At 38.0% G+C, this 22,003-nt stretch overlaps 1 protein-coding gene across 1 annotated transcript in view; it reads right to left on the reverse strand.

The window, feature by feature from the left end:
* The window catches only part of TRPM1 (transient receptor potential cation channel subfamily M member 1), a 125,837-nt gene that overhangs the window by 76,307 nt on the left and 27,527 nt on the right, over positions 1-22,003 (reverse strand). The gene's annotated exons all lie outside the window — the stretch shown is intronic.

The following is a 22,003-nucleotide window of genomic DNA, read 5'->3' on the forward strand; positions in this document are numbered from 1 at the left end:
AACTATGGGAGGTAGTAAAAAAAACCCCACAAAACAAAAAAACCCACAACAAAATCTTAAATACTTAAAAGTTATAAGATGCTCAAAAACTCTGATAGCTCTCTACATGATGGTAGAAATATTAAACTTTCTAGTCTGCAACTTTAAATGAAAGGTGGATATGGAACACAGGTCCTGAACTGGAGTAAAAGTATTACAGCTCTGGTTGTACCAGAGTGGCACTGTAAATTAAGACAGCTTTACTAGCCAGAAGTCTCATGAATTCTACATTTCAAGAACCCACTAGTGTATACCATCCTCATGGAAAGATCACTGGCATTTTAGACTGGTAGCTTAAAAATCTAGCTTCACTCACTACTGAGTTAGACTCCTTAAACAAGAACAAATTTTTACTTGTTAAACTAAACTAAGAACATTTCTTTAAATTCCCTTGTTGGTAAAGAGTCATTTGAGCAATACCTGTTGGCTCAGTCTTACTAACATACAGTTTGGTGAAAGATGAAGTTTGCTACTGAATAGGAACAAACGCCCAGAAAAGGAGGAGAAAAAGAGGCAGGATTTATTTTGAGAAGGACATTAAAAATGAAAAACAAAGGTGCCAAAACCACTTGGCATGAGAAACATACCAGCTGTACTTCACTAATCCATGGCTGATCCTTGGAAGGAATCACAAATCCACTCAACCAGCAGGCTGAGTGCCATTTTATTGGCAAGAATCAAGAACAAAATGGAATCGAATACATACTCATAATACTAGCTGTTAAATTTTTTGCTTGGGTCTGATAAAGTATGTATTAAGGACTCTTTGCTTAATTCAGCCACAGAAAATGAAAAAGTGAAAATAGAAAAACTAAATGTAGGAATTTTCTAGAAAATTGTTTCATTATTATGGCCTCATTGCTGCAGGACATATACCCACTGAACTGGCCCCAAGTCCTGCACTTTGGAACTGTTTCAATGAGAGCCAAGAACTGAACATGTCACTAAGAAATACCCAGATGTATTTGCTTCTGTTCATGGCTGAGGCACACTGCCAGAAGAAAAATGGAATAATCTGTATAGTCAATGTCTGTGCTATGCCTGTACCTGCTGAAAGCTACAGGATATCACCAATACCTTTTTTGGTGGGTGTGGTGGTTTTTTGTTGGAGGGAGGTTGTTTTTGTCCTTTTTTTACAGTAGTATTTACTGCTAGCAGAAGCTGTCAAATTCACACATTTTCAACTTACCTACAACTTTCACACATCTTTCAGTCTGAATTACACTGTATTCCGCAGCTTCATGCATTTAGTGTAGCTTTTGTACCAGCTCAGTACAACTTTGGCAAACCAAAATCCTAAACACAGTCAAAAGACTGAACCCATCATTAGTTGTTTTGCTAATGAGCTTTTATAATAAACACTTGTCAAAAGTCAAAAGTAAGTTTAGTACTATAAATTACATAAGTTGGAAAAAAATTACAGAAATCATTAAATAGAGCAATCTTGTGCTGGTTCAGAGTTATATTAGATAATATTATAGGTGATTCCTTTTTCTCATGTTTACGGCCCTTTGATCAATATGTGAGCGTTTCTCAGCACCGGGGGGGGGTGGGGGGGCAGGGAGGGAGATCGCAGGGAATGAAAAAAGAAAAGGTAACACAGCCTTTGCTTTCAAGGTTCCTGTCCACAGTCATGATAAAATAGCACTATGATGACTGCTTGATTAAAAATTAATTGCTGTGGTAATTTAAAGATATGCTTTATTTAATAATTAATGTATGGGAATTAAATTGGACTATTCACTGAAGTCTTACTACAAGGTATACTCAGAAAAAGATCCATGATCTTCATTGTATTATTAAGGGGGGGGAGGGATTTTGTTGTATCTTGGAGAAAGAACTCTTCCTGTCATATCTGTCTCGTGCAACAATCAGTCCTTATTTTGGCTCACTACTAGGGAAAGTAAGAATTTTAGTGTAAGACTTCATAGTGAGGTCCTTTCTATATAGCATAGCTCTATCTAGTGGTTGATTAATACGAGTGCATCTGACTGTTTAAAGAAGACTAAATCATGAATGTGATGAAGGCCGGGAAGGTCTTAGGAAGGTGACACTTCCTTATTCTGATCTACTGCCACCCACCTTGCGTAAGTCTGGCAATACACCAGGAAAGGTTGCGCTACTAGCTAAATCCTATGTTTACATACGTTGACGAGTGTGATTCCATGAAGAGTTCTCTTTGCAATGAACACTTTTTCCAATACAATTTGCAGGAACAAACCAGGAGCTCCAATACTTATTCAAGCAGGGTACCTAAATATTGGCCTGACAGATAATCCCATCAAAGTCAGCTGGACAGTTCCCCTGCTTAACTGTTTACACATGCTTTTCCCCCTAAATTGGGATTTAAAATTGTCAGAATTACTGTGGGCATGCTTGAGCAATGTGGAAGACGTGGCTGAGAAGCTTCTGTTTAACCACTTCCGTGCTGCTGTGGGAGACAGTAAGGGTTGCAGCTGTTCCCCAGCCTCAGCACTGGATGGTTAGGGGCAGTGCCCTGAATACTAAGAGCATAAGCACTGGCTTGTTCACCTTGGAAGCAGGATGATCTGCATGCAATGGCTCCAGCATACTGTGGGGTAATACAGTCTTCCTCAGCAGAGCTAAACTGGGTACCTCTCCATACCCTCTGTGCTCTGCAGCAGACATGCTATGGGAGAAATGACTTGGTACTGAAGACCTACCAGATCAACATGACATGTTGAATCCAAAACGCTATGAAGCCCAATTCAGAAAATGCAAATGGCTGCTACATTTTTTCCCAACCTCATCATCCATCTAGGGGATATATTGAACACTAATCTGTGTCAGCTTCTAATCGAACATAGCAGGGGGAGAGCTGCGGATTGCATCAGCACAGGTGAAAGGTCACTAGTTTTTGCTGGTAATTACAAAGATCCACAAAAGTATGCCTACAGTTTTCCCAAGCTCATCGGGCCATTTATCCAGTGGAGGCTTAAGGAAATAATGGGCATTCAGATAGCAATTACTTGATTAATGCTCTAATGATAATTTTGGTTAATAACTGTATAAATAACTATAGTTTAATTTAAACTGTAACAATCCTGCTACACATCCCAGTGCAGCAAAATTAAAGTAGCAATGTAAAAGCACTGCAGTTGGTGAAAAAAAGTCATGTCTGCTGCACATAGCCAACACCAAAATATAATGTGCAATTTTAAACACTGCTTAAGGCTAAGCCCACAAAATAGTTCTATGAAATTAGCTTTGAATGTTTATAACTTTTTTCTAGAAAGCCTGGAAATCACCTCTCCTTTAGAATGATTAGGACACATAAATTGGGGGCCTGTCAATACTCCTGGCACTGGGATTAGGTAATTATGATCACTGAAAGCTTCAACTGTAAACAGTCTCTCTCATTCAGGCTGCATCTGTTTCTCTACATATTGTTCCAGAAAGCAACTTGAACATAGCTTCATTATTTTGTGCACAGGAATTAAATAGGTTTACAGCTCAGTTTTCATGTCCTTTTCAACTCATGTTTTATCTAGTATTTCTGCAACGATGACACAGGTGACACAGAAAAGGTTTACTAGCTATATTTTCATTGTAAATTACTCAAATCTGCTCTAAATTAACTTGTATTCTAGCAAAACAGTAAAATGCATTTGACATTTTGTGTGCCTGTGCATAGAAAACAAAAACACTTGCCCGTTTCAACACTTTGAAGAGAATTAATGAGAAGTTTCATACTGACATGTAAACTAATGAAAATGTAGTATTAGTAGAACATTTTACCTTATCAACATGACAATTATTTGAAAATCAAAGCAAAGTGATTCGATCAAGCTAAATACATACCCCAGTCTTCATTCCGTGAAAATTTCATAGCTTCTGTTCTCCTTTCAGAGAAAAAATTCAAGATGACAGCCAGATTTACTGACTTGCCCTTGTTCTTGATTCAAGCATAGTTTGCTAATGAACTAGACCCATAAGATTAACAGAGGTTGATGTGGGCCATTTCACATAATTTTCTACCAAATAAAGTATGAAGCTGCTCAGTTTTCTAAATGCTCAGTCAGGTGCGTGAACACAAGTACCTGGCACCAATTCAGATGGATGGTGTATCAAAGACATCCTCCCAGGACTAGCATTCCACAAGCCTAGCATCCCACAGGGCCTAGTGAAGACCTTCTCAGCAGCTAGAGGCCAGAGAGGATGGGAAATGGCACTAACTGCTTAAGTTCAGGTATCTCAATTGTGCCCTTGTGCATTCCTCCTAATAATGCTCAGTTACAGAAAATAAAGATAACATGGCTCTCCCTCAGTGCTAGGAAAAATAACTACAGAACATTCTAACTTAAATTAAAAAATATTTACAAATCCTACTGAGTGACATAGGTAGGTGAATGTCAGAAAGGTCAGAGACTGCAGTAGTGGTTTTATTTATTCCAACTACTAAAGGTTTATCAACAGCAAAATGTTAATACCATAGGATTTATTACGGGGGAGGCAAGTAATGATTAAAAGTAACTAGGCCATAGACTGGAGTTGGATACTAATAACAAATGTATTGGACTAGCCATTTTTAACAAGTCAGTTATTTCCCTTCCCATTACTTCCTGAATATGATATGCAACTGCAACACTAATCCAGATCTCCCAGAAGACAGCCACCCCCCTGGGTCTGCTCCTTAGGCTGGCTCTCAGCATGTGTTCATATTTCCAAAGGCTCAAACAGATGAGGACCCATATACAGTTAAGCCTAAATCTCCATTCAGAACCTGCCTCAGCTGCTCACATCCCTCAGTAGTCAAGCAGGTAACAAGAGGCAAGACAAAGTGCCAAGAGGCAGAGATAAGGCATTCTGGGCCATGGGGATCATCGCTGTGGTTGTGTGCATGTGGGGGGAAATCAAAACAAAAAAATACTTTCAGATGAGATTAGTGTGGTACAGTGCCTGGCCACCCCTGGGTCCTACAAGGATCCTCCTTCTCCCAGCCTTTCCAGGAGATCTACATGCAGCAACTAGTCAACAGCAGAGCTACCATTAAAACAGAATAAAAAGTAGCGTTACTTGATGCCAAGATCCTTCTGAGAAGGTGGAGGCATTTCTCTGGTAAATTAACTGTTCCAAAGACAGAAGGCTGATACAAGAGTTTGGGATTCTCTAGGATGAAAGACCCTGCTAAACAGCCAGCTTACTAGTGTTTGGTGAAGGCATGTCATGTCATGTCAGTGTTTCAACACTCAGAGCTAGTAACTTAGGAAAACACTGACTTTTCACCTTTTAAGCCCTTTGTTCAAACCTAGGCCTGACAAATGCAAACAAAAATATGTCTGATGCACTTATGGGAATGAGAAGAATAAGGATTTTGTAAGGAAGACTCAACAAAATTGTGAAGTGAAATTAGAACCAAATACCAAAACAGATACAAAACTCAACAGCAAAATTAAGAGAGGCTCAACTTGGGATACTAAGTATCAGGTTAAAGACATCTTACCCAAACACAAAAGACTGTTTTCCAAAACTAATGAGCTCAAGCTGGCTTCCATGCTTTCACACGACTTGCAGCTAAGCTGTAAAACTCCTTGGTGAAGGATGCTGTGGAAACTAAAAGGCAACAATATAATTTCACATAAAACCCCTCCAATATTACCTCTGGTCCAGACAATCCCTACCTTGAGTATTGCTGCACAGGAGCAAACTCTGAGGGAGAATAACTACATCTTCCCCTCGTTCCCACAGCATTCCCTAGACTGTGCTGTTACAGCACTGGGCAACACAGATTTCTGGTCTGACCCAGCACAGCTGTTCTTATATTCTCACGCCTTGTCTCTGAATTTAATAGGACATTAAATGGAAAAAACTTGTCAGCTCATGAGCAGTATGCCTGATTCCCACCTGGATTTTCAGTCTTCAGTTTTATGAGCAAATTCATCTCCATAATTGAAAAATATTTAGGGAACTCAAACTTCAATAAAACCTAGGTAAATTATTAAGTGATTAAGACGTAATTTCAAACCAGCACACCCTGGGCAATGAGCACTGATCCAGCTAATCACATGCTGATTAAATCTTTTAAAAAGCTTTGGAATTTACCCTTTGCTCTTCAGTTTCAAACTGACAAAGATTTTGCCTTTGTAAAAGTACAATATAAAAATCACTACCAACAATGTAGAACTGGACAAAGATATTTACTACTTAATGTGAATATCAAGACAAAAACCTAATGCATTCCTCTTCACCTGTCTATCTCTGTAAGACACATTAATAAATAAACCAACATAGAAGTTAATGATTTACTGCTGAATTGTATTAGGAATAGTCTTGGGTACTTTGTATCAGAAACAAGAGATGATGAACCCCTGAACAACTTATTTCTCCCCTTTTTTGTGAAAAAAGATTTGTAATACATGACCTGCAACAAAAAAATTGGGAAGGAAGGAAATGAAAGTCAACTAAGAACTCTGTAAATAAGAAAGAAAAAACATTTAAATGTCTACTCTGTTAAAAAATTACAAACAGTACATTTAGTAGAGCTTAGTAACCACTGCTTGCTTCCACTGGCAGAGGCTTAAGCCATTCAGCTATTAATCACATGAAAGTAGATATTAAGGAATATTAATCCATACCAGCTGTTACATCTTTTACTGTGCTATTATTAGAGATTAATCTTTATAGAACAAGGCTGCCTTTTCATGTCATTTCCAAGAGGACATCATACAAGCTGATACTGTTTTAGAACACATCTTCACAAAGGGGTTGAAGAAAGCAGGCGATAGCAACTACATGGTGAAATTACATTCAATTTCATCCTTCAAATCTAAGGCACTTATGTTTAGAAGAGACACTGTCACTGTAATCAGTTGATTAGTTAATTTTTATTGTGACTGTAAAAAATTGCTTTTATACCTTGCTATTTACATCAAAAGAACAAGGATATTCTCTTAGTGATACTGAATATTCTCTCATGGAAAGTTTAAGGCCATGTAATTTCCTATCTTCAGTAGCAGGGAAAGAATCCAGTTAAAAATATGTAGTATGATCTAGTTGATGGAGCCTTAATGAGGAATATTTAGGATTAACAGAATTTTAACAAAACAGAATCAACACTGTGAGCATAGTATTTTCTAATGAAATATAAAAACGCTGTTAGGTGAGCCAGGTTTTTAGAGGAGCAATTGCTTTTACTGTTGGACACCCTTCATAGATGACTGCATCTGCAGACTCTAGAGAAACTCCTATCGCGTCACGTGTTGGTGGAATGCTATTAAAATCACAAAAAGTATCACACTGTTCCGAAAAAGTAAAATTACTGGCAGAAAAGGCCAGTATTATCCATTAAAGATTATGAGATTACCTTTAAAAATAAGCTTCTAATCAGTTTCTTGAGTTTTGGATGAGATGGTACCAGCTGCACTAGGGAAATCAGTTGTCATAGTTACAGAAAATCTACATTTTCTGTATCTGCAGTCTTCTAGTCTTGTTAAATGCAAGATTCTTCTCTAATTATGTTACAATTATTCACCAGGGTACCTTTGTTTGTTACTCATTTGGACTTTAGATTGATCTTACAGATTACATGTGCATTAGTTTTATAGCACAGCCTAAATGGTGAGGAAGAAGCTCTTTAGTCTAGGGTTGTATGATCCACTGTTCTCCCACTCTTCCTTGCAATTTGCACAGGATCTCCTCAGCAGCCACTGCCTTTTCACTCTCCCCAAATGTGCAAAAGTCCTTCAGTGGCTCCCTTTTCTCAGTCTGCCCATATTCCTTCTGGGCAACCTGATCTGCTTCAGCTGGTGAGCTGCTCCCTTCACAGCACTGCCTGAACCTGCCTCTTATCTTTGACAATCTGGCATGTACAGCTGCCTTTCACAGTCTCTGCTACCTGTCTTTAATCCTCTCCACCCTCATCTTCATCTGCTGATGAACCAGCTGTTATTTATATAACATTGGTTTTGAAGCCTTTTCCTCTCCTCTCCTCCCAAATAAGTACCTTAAAATTCTGCTATTTCACTCTCTTCTTCATGCCACTTCCCAGGACAAAATGGCTTTCCCATTCCACCTCAGCTAATGCCTGTTTACAGGATTTCTCCCATCTCCAAACCAGATAGGTGGACAACCCTACAATGACACTTCTGCTGCTTAATGTCAACAATTTGCCTGCTAACAACTGGCAAAAGTACAGGGCAGACAGAGGTACACAAAACACAAAAGATAATGTACATATCAGGAGGTAAAACTGGGGTCCAAATGTAAGCCTTTAAGCAGTTTATCTCATTGCTTACTTTTTATTTAAATTAACAGGGTTTGGGGGGTTTTTTGTTTCTTTCCTTGTCCCCCACCCAGCTAGCTCTGAAATCATAAGGGATAAAATATGAGAACAATCAACCATTTTTACAGTTAATTAGGAGTCAGAGAGTTAGGCAGTTTTATAACAGATATGAATCTATATAAAATCCTTCCATTCAGCCTTTATACACCTCTGCCACCCAACTGTGAAAGGCTGTTGCAGTGAATCCTTGAGCTATATACATTGTGAATGTACTTTAATGATCCTCAATTACATTTCTCTTTATTTTATGTATTAGCGAATTACTTTGAAAAACATCAGTTCATCTCTTCTTGGGTAATTCAAATCTATTTAGAATTTTGGACAGTATTTACTCAATTTTCCTGAAAACTTGGAAAAGCTATAAAAATAGGAGTAAAATGTGCCCTTGCACCTTTTCGACACGTGGAAGTTTGCTGTTTTGCAAGCTGCATTCTAGGAATGAATGGCTTTCTTTTCCTTGCTCTTTGCTGATGTTTGTTGATTTTCCCTTCCGCTGTTTGTCTGCCTCTCATGGATTTTGACTCTCCATTTCCAGTCCTTTGGATAGCTAAGGTTTGGCTTATTTTCCATTTTTCAAAGTGAGTCTTTATTGCAGGCATCTACACCAAGAGAAAATTTATGTCTGGCAACCCTGAGGAGGGTTTGCATGAGCAGTTTCTACATCACAGATTAGTTAAGTGGAGGCTTGAAGGGGGAATATATGATCAGGGGAACACTAAATCAGTTTTCTGAAAAAAAGAAAAGTTCATTTTAACCAGCTCCAGCTTTTCTAACTTTTCCATTAGTGTAGATCGCAGAAGTTGCACTAGAGATTGGGGCCCACATACAACAGAAAACTATTTCTGTGAAGTGGACCGGACACATAACAGAAATGGAAACAGAGGGAAAGTGAGTTGCCCAAATTCACAAAGTGGGGTGGATGGCACAGCTAGTAACAAAACTGTGAAGTTAAACTGCTGATCCCATCCACCACATTGCCTACAAAATGGCTCTTTTTCAATGCTTTCTGACTCTTCCTTTATTCTGCCACCTATGTTTTTCACCTCATTTTAAAGGACTGACTGAATTAAAAGAATCTTCATTGTTTGTGGTATATTCTACAAACGCAGAGTCTGAAATTAAAAAGCACCAGAAAGGTTCTATTCATTAAGGCAATGGCTGATTCTTCAAACTTAGGAGTGGAGAGCATTAAGTACCCCCATCTATATCCTTCATTGCAAGATCAACTAACCTACTATCACTACACGAGACATGAACTAATACCGCTTTCTAGCAAAATTGTTTTTCCTTTATTTATCCACACTTGTGTTTTCTAGGCAAAACAAAGGGACAACCATTTGGAGCACGGTACCACTTACAGTCACATTCTCTATGTCTCCTGCTATTGTAAAATCCTCATCTGCCTCAGAAGCACTCTTATATGACTACTTGTTGCTCTCTATGTTTGAAAGTCAGAGAGAGCTTTGCAGTATCCATGAACATTTGCTTCAGTTTTTAACAGGTAGCCACCCTTCACAGATTCCTTCTATAAAACGACATTAAAAGTGAAAATTGCTCAAGGCTTTCTGCTCTGGTTTTTCCCTTCTCAGGACTGCATAAGGCTTGTTCGCAGACCTTCAGTGGAGACATGCTGGTAAGCAAGAACTGGCAAGAGGTGCAGCATGAACCAAGCATCTATGGCAGGTTTTTTTGAATGAGACCAGGAGTAATTTGTGTTGGGAAACAGGCAGTGAAGCAAAGTTACAAAAGACTCACATGCATGTGAGTCCTACAGTTGCCAGGAGTGAATATGAACAGCTGGACAGAATAGCATCAAATTGCTGAAAAGTAAAAAACACTATTCCATAATTCACAAGGTGATTCTGACATTCAGTACATGACATGAGTTCTGTGGAAGGATTTTGTTCTCTCCATGTCTGCTGCAGTGCCACTCATGGTTTCATCATTATCACAGACCCAAGTCAAGCGTTAGGGAACATTCCAAATATATCATCCCTTGCAAGTGAAGGGTCTGCTCATGTGCAGTATGAAAAAGGACAGTTCCCCTGCTGTTCCCTTTGTCAGCTTCATATTTTTCTAACTCTACAGAATCTTGGTACTAAATCCATGTTTTCACTGATACGGCTAGCACAACAGAGTCCAGGAATGCTTCCTATTACCCCTACAATTACAAGCTGCAAACCTGCACTAGCTTAGCAATTTTATCTAGACAAAACTCCTCTCTCCTTCTGGCCCTAGACTTCTGTAATAGGTTATTAAGATGCTGCATTTCAGAGTAGCACCTCTGCATACATAATTTGTATGCTGTTCAAATTTATAAAGGGGATGAAAGGTGTTAGATATGTACATGATTGTTACATGCTGGATACCAGGCCAAGCCTATCATGACACTTGCAACCCATAATACACATACTTATCCTGGTGGACAGTCTGCACTTGCTGTAAATTGTGGGGTTTACGCAGTATTTTCCCAGACATGCAGATGTTCTGTGAGATATATGTATGTTTCTTATAAGTAACAGCTACCATCAGTTTTAAAAATTGGACAAATATTTGAGCTCAAACACACTAAGAATGTCAAAAAGCTCCCATAAAACTCATGACATTCTCATTGCTGGAAGCCATCATGACATAACAGTTGTACATAGGCAGCGTTTTGGTTAGAGGTACACGAGGCTTTAACAGCTATACAGTGCAAGAAGTCTTGTCTCTGATTCCATGCTTACACCCTATCTTGAACAGTAAGCCTCCATGTCTTTGTGGTAACCTTTCCTTTTTGCTACAGATCACATATTACTCGCCATATGCACACACCATCTGCTCCTGTTGGATGTCTGCAGTGTATTGACTTGTAGAGAAGGGGCTTAGTGCAATGCTGCATGCCTAGCTACGCTGGGTGACTCATACCTGCAGAATATCGCCTCAACTCCTTATGAACAATTCCTGACCACAAAGAGATTCCTAAAAGCCATACCTTACAATGTCTGTCTTGAGATGAAACTTAGAGGATGTCAAGAAAAATGTCAGGGACATGCCAAGGAGAACTGTTTAGTTCTACATTTCAAATTGGATAAATCCTCTACTACATTATTATTTCTTTGGATGGTGTGTCACAGCCAAACAAAAGCCTTGTAATTCATTTGGCCAATTGTGCATCCTGCTTAGGGGGTTAAAGGATTTATTTCCAATTCCTATTCAGATCAGCTGGTACTGTCTAACACATACTCTATTACGGACTGTTTTTCACAATGCTCTTATCCAGTTTGTTGAAGGACATTAAGATACCAAATCAACACTAAACTGATTCAGTGTTGATTCAGCAAGGCAGTTCAGTAAAAGAGCTAGTATAATGCTCTTTGTAAAACAGCATACACAAGTAGAAAAGATTTGTCAAAACTGGACAAATTTATATACTGAACTATAACATTTTTCACTATCTTTTAAGAACGCAGCTACAGTACTGATTCTGCTGTGACAGTCATAGATTATTCTAATTTGACATTCCCTTCTTTCATTAAATTGAAGAGTGCAGGCTGTGCTGCTGTCTCTTAAGTTTGGGAGTCTGTACTAGAGATCACATGCTGCTAAGCACAGTTTTTGTTTGTTTGAAAAGGGGCAACTGATAACCTGTTGGCCTATTCTCCAGACACAAGCCTGCCTCTATTATTCTTTAGCGCCATGAAAGTCTACCTGTGATGACAGTTTGATTATTGCCCTGATATTTTTTGAGCATTAAGGAAGACACAGAACCTGCTCTGCTGTACTTAGAGAGAAATAAATTATTATACCTAAGTTATTTTCTCACTTCCATTACTCAACTGACTCCCTGAACTGGAAAAAACACAGCAGTGTTATCTTTTGAGCCACTGAGACAATGGCCAAAATTTTTGCACAAATAGAATTTCTTAATCACAGCCGAAATTTTTTTTTTTTTGGGGGGGAAAGATATTTGAAACTCTCAAAAGAAATGTGTACGAAAATTACTTCAGTGTTACCAAGTGATCTACCTAATCATAACTGTAATATTAACCACCTGCAGATAACTCTTCCGAATAAACCTGTGAGCTAATCTTTTATAAACCATCAAAAGGTATGCTAATTTGAAGGAAATCACAGCTTCTTGACAAATAGTTTAGGAGCAGAAAGTAAATTCATTCCGTTAATCTTTTTTTTCCTGTTTGAAGTTTAATATTACCATAAGCAAGCACACAGAGCATACAATTTAAGATTAACAACTGCAACTAACTTCAAGGGATTTTATATTAATTTTCAAGCTTCATTAACAAATGGTAAGACAGATCAAAACCGTGACTTAAAGGGGAGACAAAACCATTTTTCTGTCTAAAAAACAAATTCTCTCTGATCGAAGAGAATGTATTCATCCTTTCCCGTCTTTTCTCTGATTTGTCTGGTCATTTACAAAACACAGGACAAGTTATTTGCCTTAGTCTGAAGGTCCGATAATCTTTCCACCTTTGTAATCCATGAAAGCTTTTCTAATTAATCCCTGGGTAATACTGTACTACCTTAAAAAAAAAATAATTAAAAAGATCCATTATACTTTCTATAGTAGTGCTGTTGAGATTTTGAAAGTTGTCTAATGTATTTAGATAAAATATTCTTTAAAATATATTTTTAATATTCTAAAAAAAATATTATTTTTATAAATTACTGTTATTTCCTGCACCACATTTGATAGCCAGGAAGAAGACAGTGATGTGAGCAACAAAGCAATTAAAAATATATTAGTGTCTCTATAAAAGCTTAAATGTGAACATCTGGAAGGCTTGTACTGAGTATATCCTTATATAGATAATCGCAGAGAATTTACAAGCATGGAAGAATTATAGGCAAACAGAAATAACATGTAGAGAAAAGCTGTTTCAATAACATGGTTTTCTCTTCAGAGGAACAGAAAATGAGTCATAGCAGGTACATCTTAAAGACATTTAGATCAAGTCAATGGAGATAGTAAGCAGAGATGAAAGCACTGTTTAGTACTACAGAAGTAATTTGAAGTGATTCCCATTAGTGGGAATGACAGGCCAGTGATGTACATCCAGATAAGCTGCTTCCTTTTTTAATAAACTGAGATGTTTACAAGAAACAAAACCAAAACACAGACATAAGTGTGCACACACACACAAGCATACTCCTTTTCTTAAACACTATGGGTTTCACATTTCACTTACAGCATTCTCTGTTGAGGTAAAGAATAACACTTTTAATTGCAGAGCAGGTAGCAACACGTGTTTTTGTAAAACTGCTCAAGAAGTAAAATGTCATCTTCCTCTAGAGCACTGCTGTCAAAATCAGGGGAATACATGGGAAAGCTAAGCACAGTAGAGAGCTGAGTAGAGATACTTGGCCATTTTAATTACTCTTGCTATTCTGCACAACTGCACTAAAAATTGGGAGTCAAAATCATGGACCAGGACCACACACTGTTACACATCCCCCAGAAAAAGGTCCGTGAGAGTGGTAAAAGGGAAAAATTATTAGAGCGGTAGGTGAAATTTTCATTATAAATCTCTATGCTTAGCTACATCACATGGCTTTAACGATCTCCTGCCCAGGTTTTCCAGATCCCAAAGCACTGCACCCCTACAAAACACATACATTCCAAACTAGTTTCAATCCCTGTTTTCAGCTGTATCATTAGCAAAAGTTTACATTCAATACAAAACATTCTCAAGCACAACAGCACCCAGATTTCCTGCCTCGAGGTGTCCTGTCTCCCAGAGACGATCACTTCCACTTGCCTGTATGCTGACAGCGTGTTATTAACCTCCAAGAGCCAACCAACATAATTGCTCAGCAGAAGTAACACTCCCAGCCTACTACATAAGCCTAAAAATCTATTTTTGTAATCAGCTCTAGAAATAATATTTTTCCCATGAAAGGTAAAGTTTTTGTTCCCAAAAGGAACATTAAAGCAAATAAACACCAAAAGAATTCGAAGACTAAAACAAGCAAGCCATGAAGGGAATTTACATCTTTTAAAAGACAACATTTTTTTATAATCAGAAGTCGAACTTTGTTAAGAAAAACAAAATCTGTACTGTGTTCCTTCTACCTTCACTTGACTAATCTTTCCTATAGGATTAGTGGGACAAGATTAAACAATTTTTCTCTGGGTATTTTACTCTGACTTTATTCCATTCAGGAAGTAAAATTCTGTACGCTTTCCAGTACCAAGCTAGGCTTGGGGACATTAAAAAAAAAAAGAAAAAAAAAAAAGCTGATTGCACCTGAGGCACTGTGCCTGCATTATGGATTTACTATTCCGATTTGTCATGTTTAAGTGAGCCTAGATATATAAAACAACATTTTAAAGGGGAAATTCTTCTCTTTAATTTCCTTTATCATTGTTTCTCTGTATTATTCAATAAATAAAGCTAATACTACCAGCCTATGAAACTACTGCTTATCTTTGAAAAGTCATTTGGTTGACAAAGCAAGCAATATACAGTTGTTCATGAAACAGAGGTGTCTTGAAGGACAGCCTGGTTTTTCACACTATTTGGACACAGCCATGAGGCACCTAAGAAGCAACTGTGCAAGTAATGGGAAAAGTTACACAAAGTGACACTGTTGCTAAGTATTAGCTGATGTCTCAATATGCCACTTTGCTTTCTATCTATCAGAGGAGAAAAAAATGAACCCACCGCAAATGCTTTAGAGCCTTCCAATTTTCTTCTAAGTGTTTAGGCTTGGCCCTGGTGACAAGGACATTACAGCTGAAGTATTCATTTTTTTTTTTCACCTGACACTCAATGTCTGTAGTAGGGCCTGTACTATGGGCATTACATGCAACTTGACAATCTCTTTAGCAGAGAAAAGGGCCAGGGTTCCCAGTTAGTACCTAAAAAACATCGCTGTAAATTACTTTATCCCTAGATAGTGCTTGCAATTCACCTGGTGATGGCCCATGACCATCAATCTCTGCTGAAGACCCCCAAACCTAGACATATTCTTTCTTGCATTCACAGATGACCGTAACCAATATTACACAACATATAGAACAATCTTTTTTAAGAAGGAAACATTTTAATAGATACTTAGTTGCCTGTGTGTCAATGACTAATTTCCTCCAAGATGCTGCCAGACATTTTTCTCTCAGTTATGTTCCTTCAGACTTCCTTTCACCCCTTTAATTAGAATCTAACATTGTGACGATCAGCAGCAATTAGAGGTAAGAAGGTTGGAAGAGAAGACAAAAACTATTTCTCATTATTTGAATGGAGTCAGTTCGAACAAGGTCAGTTGAGCTGGAATCTAAGTAATCCTGAGCTGAAGTTAGTCTATATTTGTTCCAAACAAATCTATCAACCCATGGAAAAAAATGTATTTAATTTCCCTTCACAGCTGAAAACTGATCTAAGAAACAAATTCTTAATACTCATCTACAACATGCAAGCTTACGACAACAACAGTGAGCTTATACATTATAAAGCAATCACCTCATGTCTTCTTTCTCTCCCCTTGTCTTTTTCATTCATATACTGCACAGCACATAATCTAACCACAAAATGTATTTCTCATAGAATCGGTCTGCTGTAGATATTCAGTGAATCACATCAAAATCCTTTATACGTCCTATCAGTCTTCTCACCGACTGCATCTAAATTTGGCATGAACACTAAGTATCAATAGTCATCAAAATACGATTTTGACTATGGATATGAATAATTACAGGCTAGCCCTGTTCGGTGATATTTAACCCAAAGATCCTTAAGACAGTGCGCTTGTGAAAGAACTCCCATAATAGGAATAAGATTCATTGCCAGAACCAGTGCAATGAACATGACTGATACCTCTGAGACTTAAAAGAGCACAGAGGGAAAGAGAATTGTTCTCATTTACAATGGTACCCACTATTTAAAAAAAGAAAAAGAAGGTGAGGGGGCAAACAGTGTCTCCAGCTGTTTCCCTCAGATTGTACTATTTGGGTAATTGCAGACTTACCTTTTGTGATCCAGATGCTGAGCCCTTAAATGAAGTGCGTTTGAAAGAGCCACTCATCCTCCGTAAGGAACCTGTGAACTTTCCTCCTCTTCCTTTCTTAATCCCCTGGCCCTTACCCTCCATAAGGGACCTAGTACCCCAGCACCAAAGAAAACTCTGACTTTAGTCATGTAGTCTGAGCAGTTTTTTTCCCAAAGCCAACAATCATTAACTTACAGCTTAAAGAGAGAGACAGATGTATAAAACAAAATCAAAGCCAAATAATGAGACTCCTGTTCTGATATGCACTCTGTCACAAGTGTTACCAGCCAGCTAGACAAGTAGAAAAACAAGGCAATACACTGATACAAACTGCTGTCCCCCTCCCTCTTCTCTACTGACTCTATAATCAGGCTTAATGCACACAGCTTCTGCAAGCTATGGTTTTTAATGGACAGAGATTTAATAAATGATGATTGAAGGTAAATCTACTTTAGAAGCAGCAGCCCGAAAGGTTTTTATTTGTGCAAAGCACAGGGCAGTCAGATGGAAATTATTTTGGTATCAGTAGAAACGCACATGAAAAGAGCAGATGGTCCTCAGCAGACTATGGGTTAGAGGCCTGGTGGAATTCTAAAGGGTAACTGCTGATGGCAAGTGTGCCTAAAGCAGGTCTCGGGATGAGAGAGACAAGGTTTTAAAAGCAACAACCCATATGATCACAAGTTAGATTCTAATTAATTGGGGAATATGGGTTGTGGCAAATAAGGTGTGGTGTGTATTATCTTCATGAATTCTTATGAATATCTCTATTTTGTAGAGATAATATCATCTATTTTGTACTATTCTGCCTAAATATGCAGAGTGAAAGCAAAAGGAGGCAGTTAGGAGAGAATAAACAAGAAATGAGGAAAAGATGAGGTGCTTTAAAAGAAGAACAAAATTATTATTGACTAGGAAATATCTAGTTCGCTCCAGAAGACTTGCCTTCTCAGACATGAGCCAGGAATCTGTTAGAGAGCCTGGTTTAGAAAAGAAGATGGATGAGAGCACAGAGAAACTAGAGATACATCTCAGAAACATACACAGGGACTGCTGATTTGTAACTGTGAGGTAAGTCAGAAACATCGCTAATTTACAGGATTTAGTTATACAGTCATACTTTTTATTTATTTACTTATTTACTTTTTTTTAGGTTCGCCCCTTTGTCCCTTAAAGATGGAGTGGGTGCCTGCTTGCAGCTGGTTAGAGGAGGCACAGACAATTGTGTTGAAAACCTAAAACAAAACAAAAGAGAAGTGGAAGAGGCTGATAGATGGAGATGCACCAATTTTGTTGTTCTGGTCACCACAGCCATAATCAAGAAAATGAAACTTCCCAGGCCGGCAAGGATAAGTAGCTGACAACTTACAACATACTTAAAGTTGTGTTGGGAAATGGGAGAGTAACATTTCCATGTTCTGCAGGAGAATCACTTCTATTTTATTAGTTCGTGGCCAGTTCGTGGGATCAGGTTAATGGAATGTAGAGAGGAGGGCATGGACACTACAGGGTCGCAAGAGGTCTTCCTTTCTAACCATTCATTAAACCTAGGCAAAACCAAGGAAGGTAAAATTACCATTTTTGACAAGACTTTTGACAGCAGCTGTTGTATTATGTTGTTTTAAGACATGGCTTGGCTTAAGTGAACAAGGCTGAGGTAGAAGCTGGCAAATGAAATATAAAAATATGGCAAGGACAGTAAGCTGATAGAGCATGGACAGAATAATCTTAAAGGGAGTTGTGATCAGACAAGCTACTTTACAAAGTAGTACCTCATAAATTCCATGTACACCTGCTCTCCAAAAGGGTCTCTCCATTATACCTGGTCAGTTAGCAGCAAAACATTGCAATTACTCCATGGTCTTCCGTACTGTATCATTGAGTTAGTTGCAGAAGGTAAAATACCTGGGTCAAAAACTACCCTGTTGTGAGTTTAAACTGTTGTGATCTTTGAAACAAAACAAACTACTTCTATTTATACCAAAACTTGATTTGCCCAATCCTGCCTTTTTCATCTATAGAAGTCATCGCTACATTCTGTGACATATTCTCAAATGGTGGTAGCTATTAACAGCAGTCACTTCTATCAACACTGACAGATTTAATGATCTGAGAATATGTCCTCCTGATCTACCATCTTATTTGATAATTATGAACAAAGCTGAAAGACATTCAGATAATAGCATATGCTGAACATTTTTGTTTTATATTGTAGTTTAAACAAATCCAACATGAATGCTGCCAAGGAACAAAAAAAATATTCAAGGCTCCTTTGCACAGTTCCTCTTCACCAGCCACAACATGCGTCTGAATGCAATGAATGAAACAGAGGTGCATCCTAGTCAGTACTTGTGACGTCACCTCACAAAGAGGCATCGTGTTATGACAGTGCAATTCCTTGAAGTGATGTTGCGCTGCATTACTCAGAAGGGATGACTAACAGTATTTTGGTAAAGGACAAAAACGGGGACATGCTTTTCAGAAAGCAGAAATTCATAATACGAATCTGTTCTCTAAGAAACAATGTAAAATGTGAATAAGGAGTTCATTAACTTGGTCCTTTTGGATCTGTGATTCTAAGACTTTTGTCTGAGCTCCCTGTAACTGTTTTTGGTATATTTTAAGGATCACACTGGATTTTCACAAGTCAGCAGTACCCAGGAGATGTTCGCATCCAAGAGCCAGATGAAAGTCTTCCAGCAATCAAGGCAACAGAAGCTGCTGAATACTAACCTCAGTTGAAAAATCAGGCAACTAAGTTCTGCTGATGTTCTTGTCCTCTCTGTGTTTCTATAACACTTCATGGACTGTTTCCACTCTGCTTAAGGGAACAGAAACACGCACTGTGCTGGCACTTTCAACAGCTCTGTGATTTAGAAGCACAAGTTTAATTGATTTTCCAAAACAGCTTGTGGTTTTAGGAGCGCAGTCTCACATTAGGAAACCTTTTAAACAAACATTGTTAACTGAAGGTTCCTGTCTCACTTTGGAGTTTTCAACTTCATCAGCTGAGCTGATTCAATGGTTTGTGTGGTCTAAATCAGATCTGTGTAACCATCTGGTTTAAATTGGCACTGGGGGATGAAAGGATAGTAATCTCTTGCAACAGGATGTGGTTGACAACAAATTAGTATCTGGCACAGTACAGAAGTGAAAGACCCTTAAACTGGTTCTGAAACTGAACAATCCATGACATGAAAGGACACATCTGTCCATCACCCTCCATGGTTTGCAATAAAATCAAATTGGTCAAACTTAGATTATGAAAAACCCAAGACTGTACATCCCCATAAAAGATCAAATGGAGTGCACGCATACTCCATTTGAAAGATCACCTTCGAGGTCCTTGACAGTCTGCCCCCTGGGCAGAGTAGGATGCATCCATTTCAAAGTACACAAAAGTAACATACTATTTAAGACATAAGTACCTGTATATCCTATAGATAACACACAATGGAAATTTAACATCTGCAGTCATTGAAAGATCCATGGCTCAAAGGCCCTATCACAATGTGTTTTTTAAAAAGGGAACAGTTTGGTTAAAGATAGCTGTAGTTGTTTCAGCCTATAGAAAATCTAAAATGGACTAAATCGCTCTTACTGTTCATCGTCAGAGCTATTCTACGACATCACATCAGAGATGTCTGATGTCAGTTTTAAAAAAAAGTGATAGATTTAAAGCTTTGATCTATAGTCCACTATGTCAGCTGAAATGTTTCCACTCGCTTCGGTAGTCAAACTAAATATGGAAAGCAGTAGTGCATAATCCGATGAACTTTATTTACACGGACAGACTGGGATAAGATAGGCTTATACCTGTGTAAAGACTTAAATGTAAAAGGCATGTAGAATTAGGCCTTCCTTCACTTTGCACTTAATATGAGTATTAAACTAAATGTGAGTTTCTTTGTGATCACAGACAATGGATTATAAAACAAAAACTAAAAGCACTTTTTCTTTTTTTTTAATGGGATGTCTTAAAAGAATATTTTCTGTAAAAAAGTATGTTGGTGTCCTTTGACATTTCTGATACAGTATGAAAATTTAAACAGTCATGTGTTTAACTAAAAAACCCCAACATTCCTTTAAGGGTATTCATTAATTAGGCTAAGAACAGGAGCTGCTGGTATTGTGCTCGGTGCTGCATAAATGGTTTTCCAAAAAGGCAGTCATAATTAGTTATGTTGTGCTTGCTACCAAAACATCTAGACAAGCGTCCCCACAAGCCAATCCATCTTCCACTTCAACAGGAATTTTCCTGCATAAGGACATAAGCATACACCAGGATTGTCCGAAATCACTATTACCATTTTGAAGTCTTTCAACTCTTCAGAAAGAGTTATTCTGTTATTCTGTTACTGGCAGGATAAACCTGCTAGTCTCCCAAACTGAAAACAAATGGAAATGTCAAAATTACTCTTCAAGATAACTTAATCCTGTTAATCCATTTATGTACTCTCTACAAGCTGGCTAGCTTCAGAGAGCCAGTTCAGTTATTTAACATATTTTTAACTTTCAAAAACCCAGCGTCTTCCAAACTGTTCTTCTCTCATTGTAGTACATATAAAAAGCTGCGGGAAATCAGACTGACATCTCATAGTTGTGCACAATAACCTCCAAAGCAGATGATGGAGGGCCTATCTGAAATGAGCTAGAGCAGAATGAAACTGGATAACATTTTATAGTCAAGGTAAAGGAAGGAGCAACAAGTTTCTTGACTACTGATGAAGTGCTTTGCTTTCCAAATCAGACAATTTTGCAGCATTAGATTCACTTTTGAAAGAACAAGATGAAACCAAAACTGTAAGTACAAATGCTCCTCATTCTGGAGTGTTGCATACTTCAAACTGTAAAAACAAAAACGTTTAACGTTTGAAGAACTACTACTGTTTGGTTATACTGGCTTCTCAGTGGTCTAGTAACAGCATTGCACTTGCCTTTTCTCTTTTCCCACAGTGAACATTTTCCAGCCTTCTTCACCCCCCACATCTACACATTCAGATGCAGTGGTCATGAATCATGCAGATCACAGAAGCAGTACATTACTTTTGTCATGGACAGAAAGCTATGAAAAAACTGCTAGGTCTCATTATTAGCCAAAAGAAACAAAATGCTCTGCTACAACACCACAGTCCATTATAAAGTCTATTGCTTTTAGAAAAAAAAAGCCACTTTCTTCCCCTGAGATTTTTATAGTTTTCTTCCCTCTCTTTACCAAGAACTAAAGAATTAGGGTTTAAATTTTTCCTTCTTGTTCTTTTGAGTGCTTCTCCATTTGTGCTACAAGTACTTCCAAATTTGTAACACTTAAAAACAAAGATAGGAAGGGATGGAGGAAGGAAGGAAGGGACAATCTAATGACAATAAATACAGCATTTATCAACATAAATGCAGAACAAGCAGTGATAACGCTCCACAGTGGGGTACAATAACTTAGTACCAAACTAGAGAGAAAGGTTTTGAGGTCCAGAAGATCAGACAGACACTGGGGGATCAAAAATTACTCAAATATCGAATAACTGGTTTTATCACAAGCTCTACTACAACTAGTGCCATTCAGCTTCCAAATAATTTTTTCTTTATTTTTAAACAAAAACTATCTTTGGACAGTTGATGACATTAGGTACAGACTAAAGAGCTGTTTTTACACATTATATTCAGGGCTATAATTTC

The sequence above is a fragment of the Ciconia boyciana genome, chromosome 8, assembly GCF_034638445.1.
Source record: "Ciconia boyciana chromosome 8, ASM3463844v1, whole genome shotgun sequence".
Taxonomy (NCBI): domain Eukaryota; kingdom Metazoa; phylum Chordata; class Aves; order Ciconiiformes; family Ciconiidae; genus Ciconia; species Ciconia boyciana.